Source organism: Mycteria americana (genome assembly GCF_035582795.1).
Source record: "Mycteria americana isolate JAX WOST 10 ecotype Jacksonville Zoo and Gardens chromosome W unlocalized genomic scaffold, USCA_MyAme_1.0 Scaffold_33, whole genome shotgun sequence".
NCBI classification, from domain to species: Eukaryota; Metazoa; Chordata; class Aves; order Ciconiiformes; family Ciconiidae; genus Mycteria; species Mycteria americana.
In genome coordinates this window covers 151,332-165,660 of record NW_027445439.1, presented here as the reverse complement: position 1 = coordinate 165,660, position 14,329 = coordinate 151,332, and the positions used below count along the sequence as shown (strand labels likewise).

Here is a 14,329-nt window from a genome sequence, read left to right as displayed (position 1 = left end):
ACAGCACTGGTCCCAGTACAGACCCCTGAGGGACACCACTCATCACTGATCTCCATCTGGACATTGAGCCGTTGACTGCTACCCTCTAGATGTGACCATCCAACCAATTCCTTATCCACCAAACAGTCCACCCATCAAATCCATATCTCTCCAATTTAGAGAGAAGGATGTTGTGGGGGACTGTGTCAAAGGCTTTACAGAAGTCCAGATAGATGACATCCATTGCTTTTCCCTTGTCCACTGATGTGGTAACTCCCTCGTAGAAAACCACTAGGTTGGTCAGGCAGGACTTGCCCTTGGTGAAGCCATGCTGGCTGTCTCGAATCACCTTCCTGTCCTCCATGTGCTCTAGCATAATTTAACAAGTTAGATTGTTAATGAGAATCTTTGTTGTCAAAGAAAAAAAACAAGCAGAAACAAAGCTAAGTTTATGTAGATATTTGTTTGAAGCATAATGTTTTTAGAATTTAAGAGATTAATTCAGTCATTTACAGCCTGAATTTCCCTGTATGGCACTCATAGGTGCTGGCTTCACTGTTTTACAGCACATATCAATAAATGAAATCACTGCAACTGAAGTTGAAACAAAAGATCTCATGCATACCAGGATCACTGTTTCCAAAAATGATTTTAAATGAGGCAATTTTTTAATATAGGCAAATTTAAATACTGACTGCATATGTAAATTAGGGCATAGCTTTACAGTTGGCCTAACCCAATTTAAGACTACTCTGCTACTGAAAAGATTGGCTGCTGGCTTTACCATTCATATCATTCCTAGTTCGAACTGGAAAATAATATTGAAGGGGTATTTATTGTATTTAAAATCAGGAAATAGTGAATTACATGAACACTAAGAGCAGTGTTGAGGTTTTCCATACAGGTCTTATTTTTTAGTAAAGAATATTAAAATTTGTTTACTGGTCTTAATATGTTTCTTCCGAGGTTGAGCATGTACTTCCTCTTCTGAAGGGAGGAATTGGTATCCATCACGGCGGTCTGCTTCCTATCCTAAAAGAAACCATAGAAATTCTTTTCTCTGAGGGCCTAATAAAGGTATATATTTCATGTCCATATTTAAGTTTTTCTCTGTCGTGAATACGCAGTTGGTAATTCTGACAAACCGAGAAGTATGTCTTAGCTCAAAATGTACACTTAGTATTATAGTGGAGATCTGCTTCTTGAGTGAAAAAGGGGAAAGACTCATTACGTGTGCCACACTGAAAAAATGCTTTGTGTTTTGAATGTGCTTCTATGCAGGAGCATAAGGCTTAGTACTCACCAAAAACTTTTTTTGAACATTGTATGGACTAGTAAGTAGGCAATTTTAAGAAGAACTACATACGTATGAAGGGGAGGGCTCTGTTCTGTGGATCTAAATACTGGGTTCTACAAATGCACACAGAACCTCTGGAAGCCTGTAGGTGTTCCAGTGGCACAGGTTAATTGATGTAATTGGTTGCAGCTGCCTTCCCTTGAGAAATGCAAATATTTGCATAAATGCCTCCATCTTTATCTGAAAAAAACTCTTGAAGCTGTTTTTTTTCTCTATAAGGAAAAATTTGTAGTCTTTAATGCTTTGCCTTAGATGTCTTATGTTAGTGCATAATTATAGCTTTAGTTTTAAGTGTTCCAGATTTTATTCTCAAGTATTTAAACTTACAATGTCTAACTTTAAAATTTTCTTCAACTGTTGTATGATATATTTTGCTCCTATAAATGATTGTAGACATTTACCAGGCTGTTTATTGGCTGCCCTAATGGACACCAGTTCAGAAAAATCTAACCTTAGATGAAAGTTGTGGGGGTTTTTTGGGTAGCTATCTGCTGTTTTCTTCTTGTAAACTTTGAATGTGGAAATTATTATTTTTCATTAATATAATTTGCACACACATCCCCCCTTGTGTTTTCTTTTGGAGTCTTTCACATGGTCCCGTATAACTAGTTTTCATGTTTTTCCTAGCGGAAATAAGGGAAGGGGGAAAGAATGTTTTTGTTCCAGTTTTTAAGTATTGAATGCACCAATGTTGCTATGTTGACTGTATATAAGAAGTAAAATCTGGAGAGGTTTTGTGTAGCAATCTCTGACTATTTACACATTTGCTTAAGACCTTTGTTTTTGCTTGCTTAACTTTAGTCTGTTTATTTAGTCCTTATTTGCAACAGAGACTTTTGCTATGGGAATTAATATGCCAGCCAGGACTGGGCTGTTTACGAGTGCCTGCAAATTTCATGGAAAAGATTTCCGATGGGTAAGTGAAAAACAGGTTCTGTAGAAGAATGACTGAATTGCATTATTTAAACTTTTATTAGGATTAAATTTACTATTGACATATCCACTTCAGTGTAGTAGAAAATACTTTTTCTTTCAAAAATCTTTCTTTATTCACTAATTCATTTATAATTAGTGTACAAATTCCTGAAGACAATGTTGTAGTAGTCCCTTTCTAGCCCAAACAGAATCCAGTATATAGCATTAGTATCAAGGCTTGTTGAAGCCTTAGGCCGCAAGCTGTGAACTTTCACCCAGATTTGCTGACCGTGCACTGAACTTTTACTTAGCTACGTGAAGGAAGGCCCCCGAAACTGGCGCAAACCAGAAAGATAAGGAAGCTACAATCTCAGCAGAAGCTACAACCTTAGAGATAAGAGAAGAAACGGCCCATCTAGAGACAATGAAAGGACCCAATGAAGGACGGGAAGACCCCAGACCCTAATACTACTATTGGTCTGAACTGTCTTGTGAGGGGAGGGGAACTTAAATTGTAAGGGTTGTCGTGGTTTAACCCCAGCCGGCAACTAAGCACCACACAGCCGCTCACTCACTCCCCACCGGTGGGATGGGGGAGAGAATCGGAAGAGTAAAAGTAAGAAAACTCTTGGGTTGAGGTAAAGACAGTTTAATAGGGAAAGCAAAAGCCATGCACGCAAGCAAAGCAAAGCAAGGAATTCAGTCACTACTTCCCATGGGCAGGCAGGTGTTCAGCCATCTCCAGGAAAGCAGGGCTCCATCACGCGTAATGGTTACTTGGGAAGACAAATGCCATTACTCCAAACATCCCCCCCTTCCTTCTTCTTCCCCAGCTTTATATACTGAGCATGACATCTGTGGAAGAATGGTTAAGTGAAAAAGGACACAGCTTAATTGATGTGAGCAATCCAGCCTTTGATGGGGCCTGGGAGCCAGAGATCAAGGTGAAATTCCCTTGAGAACAGCAGAAGGAGTACTTGGTAAAGCAAGATAAGCGGGACTAAGCCTGGGAAAGTGCTGATAAGACCCCCTTTGTGAACAGTGCGTGAACGGCAACTTTGTACCAATCATATAATTGTTTTAAGCGCGTGGACAAGTATAGTTATCCAATAGAATAGTCGCTGTTAGCGCGTGCTTTGCTTAGCATCTATATAAACCTGTTAAGTAATCTGAATAAGGGAGAACGACCATACTCATATTGAGATTCATCGTTACTCCGGGTCCGTCTCCCACTCCGACATCTGGTAGCAGAGGATGCACCGATGAAATCTCCGTGACTGCGGTAAGCAGCTAGAGGAGGGGAGTTGGGAAACCACGGCTGAGGGAAGCGCTGCCTGGAGCAAGAAGCAGGGCAGACGCCGGTGTGAGGTCGCTCCTCACCTCTCAGGCGCAGTGATGGAAACAGAAGCTGCGGCCACGTTGCTCACTGGAATCCTCTCTAAGAGAGGGATAGAAGCACCAGTGAAGCAGTTAATAAGGTTGATTAAATTGGGACAATGTTGGGGTCACTTTTCTGACACCTGCATGTTATTTTCCGTATCGGAATGGCGAGATTTTGGAGGAACAATGTGGCAGAAAACAATAGAGGGGGATGAAAAGGAAGAAAAGGAAATAAAGGCGGTTCGTGGACTCTGGAACACTGTCTTGGAAACTTTGAAAGCGATGAAGGCGGAGAGGGAAGTAGCTTGCGCTGCTGCCCAAATGTTAGGTCCGGGAGTGTCTAAAGATAAGCCCGAAATCAAACCGGGACCTATTGCGCGATTTTTTGGGCTGCCTGCCGTGAGAGGCGCGTCTGGAACTGTCTGTAAAAACGTTTCTGAACTGCGTGTTATGGCGGAATCAGTGCAGGAGCCAGAAAAGGCGGAAGTTCCAGTTAGCAGGGTTAATGCAAACTGTGAAGCGAATGCGGAAGTAGCTCCGCCAAAACCCCCTGGAGGGGCGGGAGCGACAAAACCTAACGACTTGGGCGGAGCAGCCTGCCGACTTCCCCCTGCAGCTCCGCCCAGTGAACCACCCTCCGCGCCTCCGTTGCCGCCCTCAACCTCGTTCTATCCGCCCCTACCCCCCTCTACGGAATCCTCTGGAACTACCACACCATCTAGCGGGGAAGAGCTGCCACAATCCTCTGATGCCACTGCAAAAATGTTGCAAGCAGTTTTAAAACGTCTTGATACTCTGGAATTACAAACAAAAAGGAAAGGAGAAGCTGTGCCTCCATGTTTAATGAACCTTCCAGCACTCCCTAGAACCACACGCTGGAGTGGTGTCATCAAAGATGCAATTGTAGAAGGACAGTGGAAGCCTGTGGGGGGGGCTGAAGGCCCTATGACACTAGCGTTTCCAGTTGTGCAGAGAGACGGGCAAGGAAAGTGGGAGCCTCATGATTGGAAAATACTGCAACAAGCCCGAACCACCGTCTCAACATATGGATTAAAATCCGCGGCTACAAGACAAATTGTTAGTTGGATCTTTTCTGCCGACCTGATGTGTCCATATGATTGTCAAAACCTGATGAGACTGTTACTTACCCCAACACAGTATTTACTGTGGATGTCATCCTGGCAACAGCGAGCCATTAATGTTGCTGCTCAAAGACAAAGAGACGGGGACCCACTTCGTGGAATCACTGCGGATATGCTCGTAGGGCAAGGACCATACAGCGACTATCAAGTGCAGATAACTTTTCCAGCGAATATGCTACAATTGTCTGCTCAGCTAGCACTTGAGGCATTCCTTAGCCTACCGGGATCCAACGTTCCCTCCTTTAGTAATCTCCAACAAGGAGCAACCGAGAAATACAGTAATTTTGTAGATCGGCTCTGGGAAGCTATCATGAATCATCCTGATTTATCAGAAGACAACAGACAACAAATGTTCAAAATATTAGCTTTTGATAATGCTAATAAGACAACAAGACAAATACTAGCCAGTTTGCCCAAAGGAGCTGGAGTAGAGGAAATGCTTCTACGAGTAGAAAGAGCCGAAACACAACGACAGGGAAATACCGTTGCTGCTGCGGTCCAGGGAGCAGTTCGAGAAATAATGCAGCCACTAGTTGCAGTGGTGCAGAAAAAACAAGGCCCTACTCCCAAAGGAAAACCTCGCCGACCGCCAGGACAACCTTTTCGTGGCAGCTGCTTTCGCTGTGGGGAATCAGGCCACATGAAAACGAATTGTCGTGCTGCAGTTTGGTGTGACCACTGCCAGAAAAACAATCATGCTACCAAGGCATGCTCGGGAAACTGGAAGCCGAGCGCGGAGAGAGGTCGCGCGCAGACACAAATGAACCCCCAAAACGGAACACGGGTTTTCTACAACAGTGCCTACCAGCCACCCGAGGAAGCCTGGGAGTCGACGTGGAAACCACAGTAGATGTCACCCTCGTTGACTCTAATGTCCAGAAAGTTCCCAGCAATGTTATAGGACCTCTTGTTCATCAAGAAAGCAACGTTGGAGGATTGCTACTAGGCCGGTCCTCCGCCGGTATACAAGGTCTCATCGTGTTACCTGGAGTAATCGACGCAGATTACACGGGTCGTATCTACATCATGGTCTATACTGTTTGTCCACCAGTGTTTATTCCTAAAGGTAGTAAAATCGCACAAATAGTTGCTATTAGCAACCCATTGACCCATATGCCTCAATCAAATGTTCGATGGGGCAATCAAGGTTTCGGGTCCACTGGCCCTGCTGTTTGTTTTACAACAAAATTAAATCAGCGGCCAACAATGAAAATTACTATTACTCAACAGGGCACATCGCAACAAATTGATGCGATGTTAGATACTGGGGCGGATGTTACAATCATCAGCCGCAACATATGGCCTTCAAGTTGGCCAGTAGAATTACCAACATCAAGTATTGCAGGAGTTGGTGGACAATCAGTACCCTATATTAGCAAACATCCAATACATTTACAGTTTCCGGAGGGGCAGCATGCCACTCTTAAGGTGTATGTGTTGCCCTTGCCTGGGACGTTAGAAGCACTAATCGGGCGAGATGTGCTAAGTCAAATTGGAGCCGTTCTGACAACAAAGCATTTTTAGTCATGGGCACTGGGGAGCAGCCGCCCAACCCGTCACTTACATGGCTTACAAATGAGCCTGTGTGGGTTGACCAGTGGCCCATGACTAAAGAGCGACTGCAAATTGCCAAACAATTGGTTGCTGAACAACTGGCAGCTGGACATATTAAGCCTTCTGTTAGTCCCTGGAACACTCCCATTTTTGTAATCCCGAAGAAAAGTGGAAAATGGCGACTTTTGCATGACTTGCGTAAGGTCAATGACCAAATGCAATCTATGGGTGCGTTGCAGCCCGGAATGCCATCTCTCAGTATGTTACCACGCGGATGGCACATCTTGATAGTCGACTTAAAAGACTGTTTTTTTACCATTCCACTGCACCCGCAAGACACTCAACGTTTCGCCTTCTCTGTGCCGACGGTGAACAAGGCTGCACCGGCAGAGCGATACGAATGGGTTGTTTTACCACAAGGAATGAAAAATTCACCCACATTGTGTCAATTGTATGTAGCGTGGGCGCTGCAACCACTTCGAGCCCAATGGTCAAATACGATAATTTATCATTATATGGACGATATTCTTTGCTGTCGAGAACAGCCATTCTCAGACGAGTCATTGCGCCAGCTTATCACCATATTAGCGAAAAAGGGGCTTGTCATTGCACCAGAGAAGGTGCAGCATACTGCCCCTTGGAAATATCTTGGGTGGTCTATTACAGACTCAAAAATCCGACCACAAAAAACAGAGCTTGTCACTCAACTGCATACCTTACATGACATCCAAACCTTGCTTGGGGACATTCAATGGGTTCGCAATTGTGTTGGTATTTCTAATACTGACATTGCACCCCTGACTGCGTTATTGCGCGGGACAAATCCTGCGGACAAAGTGACATTAACAATGGAGCACCACTCGGTGCTACAGCAAATCATTCAAAAAATGCACGCAGCTTGGTCATTGCGCCGCATCTTGCCACTGCCAATATCGTTAATCGTCTGTAATGGAAAAGACTCACCTTATGCAGTCATTTGTCAGTGGCAAAATAAGAAAGGGGAACTCACCTCAACCTTTCAATTAAATGCCACTGCCACTGCCAAATGCAAAGGACAAGGAGATATGTTCAATATTTTAGAATGGGTATTTTTAAGCGTACAACCAAAAAGGAGTATCCAAACACGAACTGAAGCAGTAGGCGAATTAATACGGAAAGGACGGTCACGAATTATAGAAATTAGTGGCCAGGAACCAGAGGACATTAGTATACCTGTTAGTACTGTGGAGGTAGAGTGGTGGCTTCGTAATGCTGAGGCCATACAGAATGCCCTATTAGGCTACGGTGGTAAAATACACTCTCAACAACCACAAGGAAAATTATGGCAGATGTTAAGACGGAATCAGTGGATACAGAGATCCAAAGTAAGCAACAACCCATTACCAGATGGTGTCACTGTGTATACAGATGCAGGCAAGCGCCTGCGGCGTGCAGCCTGTGTCTGGAAGGAAGGTGACAATTGGAAGCAGTATGTCATGGAGGGGCAGCCTCAAGATTCCCTTCAGACTTTGGAACTGACTGCAGTAATTTGGGCTTTGACTAATTGGATAAATATTCCCTTAAATGTGGTAACTGATTCAATGTATGTGGCTGGAATAGTGCCACGTCTAGAAGATGCCCTATTACGGGAAACAACGAATCCTAGATTGGGGAGTTTATTTATCAGACTGCGGTCTGTATTAGGTCAACGTACAGCAGCCTGCTGTATCATCCATATTCGTAGCCATCAATTGGACCTTGGTCTTGGTCAAGGTAATCAGCTGGCTGACAGTCTGGTTAGTCCCGTGTGCCACGCACCTCCTATGGACAAATTTCAACAAGCTAGACAAAGTCATGAAAATTTCCACCAAAATGCTAAAGGTCTAAAAAGACAATTTAATTTAACGGAAAATGAAGCAAGAGGTATAATCCAGGCCTGTCCAAAATGTGGAAATCACGGTCCAGGCATAGGGTCTGGAGTGAATCCAAAAGGATTAAAAGCGTTAGAATTATGGCAGATGGATGTCACACATGTTCCCGAATTTGGTCGATTGAAATATTTGCATGTCACCATAGACACCTTTTCAAAAATGATATGGGCAACTGCGTTGCCTGGAGAAAAGGCGCATCATGTCACGGTCCAGTGTGGGTGCCGAGCAGAAACGTGAAGCCTGTTCTAACTCCTCATGGCTCATCCGACAAGCAAGATGAACCTACCCCTGATCATCGGGATAGTACTCCCGGTGGTGATGAGTCTTCACAAAATTGAGCCCAGAGAAAATATGTGGGTTACCTGGGCGAACAAAACAGGTCAACAAGCGTTTTGCCTCTCACTTGCGTCTGCTACAGAGCCTTTCCGGACGTGTCTACTAGGGGTACCAGGTTTTAAGGCAACTGACTTTAGTAGTTTTGCTACAAAAAACTGTAGTCGAGCTACCAATGTTAGTGGCTGCAGTGCCACACTCATCAATAGTCTAAATGTTACACTGCCGTGGGACCCCCAAGAGTTGAGCTTATTAGGATCAATGAGAATTGGCAATAAAACAAAAAATTGGACTCAAACTTGTTTTATATTTGGAGGACCCGCCTTTACTGGCACCAATTATTATAGAACATCTAACTGGATTGAATGGACAAATGTCACATCAAAAGAAAGGCGCTATAACGATTATTACGATCCAGCTGGTTATTGTGGGGACCAGGCGGCCCTAGGAGCCGAGACTAAGGGAGGAGTACCAATCTGGAACAATGGCACTCCTAAGGCCTTGCCTCCAGATGTCTTTTTAATATGTGGTGATAGAGCGTGGCAAGGAGTTCCACAGAACGTGTTTGGTGGGCCGTGCTATCTTGGAAAATTAACGTTATTAGCCCCAGATCAAAATTGGTGGAAAGATGTAAGAAATAAAACAATAGAAATCAAACATCGAACCAAACGAGAAATCACGGGTCTTTCCCCGGATTGTGATGATGAACTTGCCCTCCTCAGTACCACTGAGAGAGTGTTCCTGTCCCTGTTCATACCTGGGGGGGCAGCAGGACGAGCCCTGAAACAGGTTGGGCAATTAGCCTGTTGGGCTAAAAAACAAGCAAAAGTCACCACCCAGGTAATAGAAACACTATTAGAGGATCAAAATAGCTTACGCCACGCAATTTTGCAAAATAGAGCAGCAATTGATTTTTTATTATTAGCCCAAGGTCATGGTTGTGAGGATTTTGAAGGCATGTGTTGTATGAACCTGTCTGATCACAGTGAATCAATTCACAAACAACTACGATGGCTGAAAGAGCATGCCAACAAAATTCGACAAAATCAGGGGTTTTTTGATGAGTGGTTAACCAGTTTGTTTGGGTCCTTACCATCATGGCTAAAGGGTTTGTTAGCTGAGGGATTACGACTTTTAATAATTTTGGTTATCATAGGTCTGTGTTTTTGTGTAGCATGTAGCTGTGTAAAAAAGGCTTTTAGAACAATGATAAATCATGCCTGGATCGCTCAAAAACAAGAAGGGGGAATTGTGGAAGAATGGTTAAGTGAAAAAGGACACAGCTTAATTGATGTGAGCAATCCAGCCTTTGATGGGGCCTGGGAGCCAGAGATCAAGGTGAAATTCCCTTGAGAACAGCAGAAGGAGTACTTGGTAAAGCAAGATAAGCGGGACTAAGCCTGGGAAAGTGCTGATAAGACCCCCTTTGTGAACAGTGCGTGAACGGCAACTTTGTACCAATCATATAATTGTTTTAAGCGCGTGGACAAGTATAGTTATCCAATAGAATAGTCGCTGTTAGCGCGTGCTTTGCTTAGCATCTATATAAACCTGTTAAGTAATCTGAATAAGGGAGAACGACCATACTCATATTGAGATTCATCGTTACTCCGGGTCCGTCTCCCACTCCGACAGACATCATATGGTATGGAATATCCCTTTGGTCAGTTGGGGTCAGCTGTCCCAGCTGTGTCCCCTCCCAACTTCTTGTGCACCTGGCAGAGCATGGGAAGCTGAAAAGTCCTTGACTTAGTATAAGCACTACTTAGCAACAATGAAAACATCCCTGTATTATCAACACTGTTTTCAGCACAAATCCAAAACATAGCCCCTTACTAGCTATTATGAAGAAAATTAACTCTATCCTAGCCACAACCAGCACAGGGTATAATTACCCAAGGATTTCTTTATTCTGGGTCCCTCTCCAGAGGCACCCAGCTTGAGCTTTTTATCACCGCTGTACCAATTAATAAATTTGTCTGGCGTACGTCGTATCAGAGACTCTGCTTCGGGAAACCTAGGGTCGAGCCAGAGGGGAGAGGAAGCGCCTGAGAGTGAGTGTGTGTGTGAGCAAGGAGTCGAAAAGGGGCACCCATCGGCTCAATGGAGTTGTCCACTGTGAAGGGACTCCGGTCCTAGCAGTTAAAGTCTCGGGTGGTGTGTGTGTGACTCTCTGAATGGTGTGTGAATGCTCGGGCAGCGGCTTCTCCTTTAACAACAAGATTCCTCAGATTATGCATGAGATTATTTTAACAGATACAGCAAAAGGGTATCAAACACAGGTTAGCAGTGAATATTGGATTAGCCTAAGACTTCTCCACAACTTGTCTAAAGCTGTGAGACCAAGTATTTTCTTCTGTGTCAGAGAATCTAGAGAATAAGTGGGCTCAGTATTGTATCATGATGATCACTAAGTTTAGGTTTTGACAGATCCAAGAAAAGAGATCGTTGGTTGTACTGTTATAGCTGAGTATTTTGTCCTGAGTATTTTGGGTAGCCCATAGGAAGACAGATGTGAGGAGAGAGAGATAGGTTTTTAAATATCTGGAACACAGATAATTTAAAAGTTTTAAACGTTAAAACCAGATATGTGATTCACATGTAAATGATAATAAGGGTGTACAAATCAACACAGAAAAGCTTTATAAATAGGCATCACAGTTCCTCTTTCAGAGATGGGAAAATTGAGCTAAACAGGACAAGTGACTTGACATGTGAGTTTTGAAGTAAACATCTTCAGTCTCAGTTTGGGCTGTTCAGTTTCATGATTCATTCAGTCTGATAGCATGTCCTTAAGAAATATGTGAGGATTAGCTACCTTTGAGGTATCATATATGTGGAACTCCTGCTTTTAAAATGATTTAGCACAGTTTCCTGAAGTAGTTTTTGAGATCTGACTTAAAGTGAAACTCGGGAAGTTGCTGGGAATACAAGTACCACAGATGACAAAAAAAATTGTTTTATAACCTACTGAAACATAGGGAACCAGTTACAGCTGGCTCTTGTCCATGTCCCAGTTCTTTATAACCTTCTGAGTGATAACCATCTCTTCAATTTCACAGTTAGTAGGCATAGAAATACTGCTTTTGCTAGGTATCGGTATTTTAATGTAACATTTGAATCATTTGAATGAAATGATTTGAAAATGATGAAGACGCATTATCAGTATGTTGAAGATGCATTATATTTTAATCTCCACCATGCCCAGCAACCTTCCATTGCATAAGACATTAGTAAAATGTTTTTGTGCTTATTGAAATGATGCAAGGTGTTTGGAAATCTCTGTATCTAGGTATCAGTAAGTGTAGCTATGAGAGCATTGGTTAACTTATTCTGCTGACATACGTTATTCATAGTCATGGATTTATATCTTAGTAGCTTAGTGATCAATTATGAGTAATGAATTCAATCTGTGAAAAGTTCATATCTTATATAACTCTCCTTTACTAATTTTTATACATCATGATCATTTACTATATAATTGTAAATAGCAATTTATATGTTCTTGCTATTTTTCTGTTGTTTGGGGGGGGTTGTTTGTTTTTGTTTTGTTTTGGGTTTTTTTTTTCCATTTTAATCTAGATATCCTCAGGTGAATACATTCAAATGTCAGGTCGTGCAGGACGCCGAGGTATGGATGACAGAGGAATGTAATTCTTATGGTGGATGAAAAAATGAGTCCAACAATTGGCAAGCAGCTTTTGAAGGTAGGAGAGAAGCTAATTTTTTTTATTTTTCTCCTCCCCACTAAGGTTACTCTTATTTGAATACTGTAACATGTAAATTTATATACCTAGGAACAAAAAGTATGTAGATCATTCAGGTAGGAAATGAAAGCTCCAAAAAGGAGTATGGGCTTTCACTGAATTCTCATTAAAGTGTGAGCTTCTATTGTGAAACAAAGTTAGAAAACTAGTATCATCCTTCTCTGTATAAAAGGGATCTCAGGCAGGAGAGGTAGAATCATATCCTGTTTTCTAGTGATATCACTACTACTGCAGTATTCTGTTTTTTTATTGCTGATCACAGTCAGTTCAAGGATATTGCTGAACTAGAAAGGTTTGCTGAGCTCTCACAAGAATAATTAAAGGGTTGGTTCTCTGGTGAAATAAAACTTTGATAATGGACTTTTCAGTGTATTAGAAAAACTGGACAAAGTCATGCAAAAATGAGGTGCATATGATAACTAAGAAAAGCAAGATGTCTCTCAGTGAGCTAAAATTAACTATGGAGAAATCGATAGTGGTTGTAGGAAACTTTTAGAGGTTTGCAAATCAAAAGAGGATGAAAACCACTCTTGTGGTTGAGATGGGTATTAGATTATAGAGCTTCTCCAAACTGTAGTGGAAGTTGTTACAGATTATTCCAATCATCTTACTTTATATTTTGAATGTGAAACATTGCACTCATTCACACTTTTATTTAAATTCCATGGCAAAAATCACCATAATGAAGCAGAATATTCTATTGTGTGTATTGCCTTAGGTTGCTTACGTTAATTGTGCAAACATGTAAAAATTGAACACTTGGGGAATTACTCTGCATGCTATTCAGGAGCTTGTAGCCTTGGTACAAATAGCAAGTCATTTGTGCTCAAACAGCACTTATAGTATTTTTAGAGTTTGTATAAATTATGGGAATAATCTTAAGTCAACGGCAGGGTATGTTAATAAAAAGCATGTATTTGTAGGTCTTGTGCCAAAAAAATCAGATGCCAATAATTCTCTATTTTGTTTAGACAAATGAAGAACAAGGGTAAAAATATGTACGTGGCTGCTGTTACTTATGCAGATGTGGATTCTTTGTTACGTATCTTGCTCTGTGTGTACATTAGATCCATGTTATACACAAGTAGTGTTTATCTTCTTAAAGTCAGAATTTTTATGAATGCTACATTATGGCTAACTAACCAGAAATTAGTAAAATAAGAAATTTGAAAAATACTGTGACTCATTCATGTGTGGTAGCATTAGGTTTTGAATTTATTTCTTAGTCTTGATTTAATTTGTATTTTCTCAGTGGACTGAGAAAATATATTTATTTGTTTACATGCACACTTAAAGCATGTGTCCATCTCTGAGATGTATGAAGACTAAATATTTTAACTGGATTTTTATGAGTTTTTAAAACTGTTTAAAAAAATAGATGTAATTTTGTGGCGTACATATTTGAAGAAAGGATTTATACCTTTGTACTTCCACAGCTGAAAAATTAAACAGTAGGAGATAAAAAATGAGAGAAGAAAAAAACCCACTCCTTATAAATAACATTAATTTTGTGTACTTGTAATCTGCAGTTATATAAAGAATATCCTAAAAAAAGTTAATTTTTATGAAATTATTGTAAATAGTTTAAGAAAAAATGGATATTTCAATTATTTATTTTGAGACTTTATGAGATTACTCTATAAGTTCAACCATTTAGAAAGTGGGGTTGGTTTTTTTTAAGTTTGTAAGTTCAGTAGTTTAAGAAATATAGAACTTGAGCTGCATGAATTAAGATGAAAAAAGGAAATAATAGATCACTTAAATTTTTTTGATACCATCTATTTTTTTTTCTAGATTTTAAGGAAACAATAAAGAATATTTCCTTTATTAAAACTATAACCTCTTTTTTTTTTTTCTTTTGAATTATAAGGAAACAAAAGGGGAAAACAATGGCAACTTTTTTGCTTTCTATATTATCTTTTGGTTCTTCTCCACAGATCTAAATAAATTCATGTATTTCATTAATTTTTCACACTACTTCACCTGTGAGCA

The 14,329-nt window shown here is 41.2% G+C and overlaps 1 long non-coding RNA gene across 2 annotated transcripts; it reads left to right on the top strand.

Moving 5' to 3' along the window:
- The first annotated feature begins 953 nt into the window (after positions 1–953).
- Positions 954–12,382, top strand: LOC142403065 (uncharacterized). Of its 2 annotated transcripts, none has more exons than XR_012773595.1 (3): positions 954–1,056; positions 2,151–2,252; positions 12,153–12,382. It is a non-coding gene; the product is annotated as an uncharacterized LOC142403065 (long non-coding RNA). The 2 variants fall into 2 exon arrangements; XR_012773596.1 differs by lacking the exon at positions 12,153–12,382 and adding an exon at positions 2,563–2,670.
- The last annotated feature ends 1,947 nt before the right edge of the window (positions 12,383–14,329 follow it).